Source organism: Pan troglodytes, chromosome 1 (assembly GCF_028858775.2).
Source record: "Pan troglodytes isolate AG18354 chromosome 1, NHGRI_mPanTro3-v2.0_pri, whole genome shotgun sequence".
Lineage (NCBI taxonomy): Eukaryota > Metazoa > Chordata > Mammalia > Primates > Hominidae > Pan > Pan troglodytes.
This window is the reverse complement of record NC_072398.2, coordinates 183,323,611-183,325,388: the sequence shown is the minus strand read 5'-3', so window position 1 is coordinate 183,325,388 and position 1,778 is coordinate 183,323,611.

The following is a 1,778-nucleotide window of genomic DNA, read 5'->3' as shown; positions in this document are numbered from 1 at the left end:
ACAGTAACCCCTTCCACCTCAGGATGCTGGTGGTGGAACAGATAGAGTCCCCGGTTTTGGCCTTGCCCGTGCTGGCTATGCCGTGCGTTAATGTGGCCCAGTGTGTGAGTTCATCTCAGCAGGTTCCCTGAGCGTGGCAGATGCTGCCTTTGCCGCATCTGCAAAGGTGAGACGACTCACCACCAAAGGTGCCTTGAGTCGTCTGGGGAGTGTGGATGCTTAGAGGGCCAGGTCTCATGTGGGGACTGCATCAGCTTCAGCCCTTTCCAAGTCTCAGAGTCCGGAAGCCACCAGGAACCAAAAGGATCTTTGCAAATCATTGTTTTGCAGCAGTTTCTTCTCCAGGGCAGCCAAAATCTGGCTGGGGTAAGAGCCTAGAATTTGACCTGAGGCTGTTTCCCAGGAGGAGGTGGCCGGAGCTTCCAAGGGAGAGGGCAGGGGGGTGGGCCAGGACTCTGGCCCTGGGCCCCTGCTGTCTTCTGACTCTCCATCTGGTGCTCGGGCCATATTAATGATTTAAGGAACAATTATTGTAAGACCGAGTTTCTTTTTGCAAACGCCAGTGTTCCATCCTGCAATGAATTCCAGATGGTGGGAGCTCTCAGTGAGGGAGCTGGCTCCTCGGAGGATGGCCTTCCCCTACAGAGTGACAGCAGGCCGAGGACGAGCCAGCATCTCCTCAGCACTCCAGGCTTTACAAGTTACCCGACCCCTTTCCAGTTTGTTTAAAACCTTTTTCTTTTTCTGTGCAGATGTTCCTCTGGGTGAGCAATCTTTATAGTTTTGAAAAGATTATATCAGTTTTCCATGATATTGTGTTACTGTATTTCTTGGGCTCCCCCTTTTTTTAATAGCACTAGAAAGGCCAATTCCTTAATCAGACATTACTAATGGAATGCAGAGAGGGAGGGTGGAAAGCCAGGCGAACTGGGAGAACTAAGCCCTGGGCTCAGAGTAATGCAGAAGGAAAACAGACTTCCAGCGGACTCCTTCCAGAGGCGGCTGTTATGGTCAGAAAGCTGAGAAAACTGCTTGGGCCGTGCATTTTTCGATGATTATCAAAGGTGTTAAAATAGAGACAGAGGCACATGTTTGGCTCGAGGGTGGGAGAGGCTGCCACACAGTTTTGCAGGCTTCAGCTGTCTTGAATCAAAACTATCACTTTGATACTGGAAAATTATTATGAAAATGTTAGTTTTGGGCCTTGGAGCACAAAGCAAAGATTGCTTGGAAGGCTGGGGGCTCTTCATTTAGCATTTGTGTCAGGTCCAAAAATAACCTCTCCCAACTGTTGGATTTCACCTTTATCCAGGCTTAGAGGCGGCTCCATTCTGCCCCGCAGCTCTTCGATTAAGGGACCGACAGAGACATGAGTGAGCTGGAGGCCACCTAGTTTTCAAGCTCGGCAAAGTTGGAGGATGGGGAGGTCAGGGAAAGCTTCCTGGGCAAGAGGGATTAACTCCTGATATTGGGAGAGAAAAACAATTTATACAGGGAAAGAAGGCAAGAAAGGGGAACTGACATTTTTTGAAGGCCTGTTCCATAGCAGGAATCAGCCTCCTGTTTTAAGGTGGGGGTTCGAGTAGTCACACCACATCCAGGACACCTGGTGAAAGAGTTGAGGTTCCGTTGCACTTAACCCACTCCACTGGCCAAGAGGGAGACAAGGGAGAGAGGAAAGGAAAGCTGGAAGCCCGTGGCCCTGCGGGGTGGGGAATAAATGATCCGAGGTCATCTCAGTTGCAATATGAGAGGGTGGGGTTGGGGCAGCCGTGACC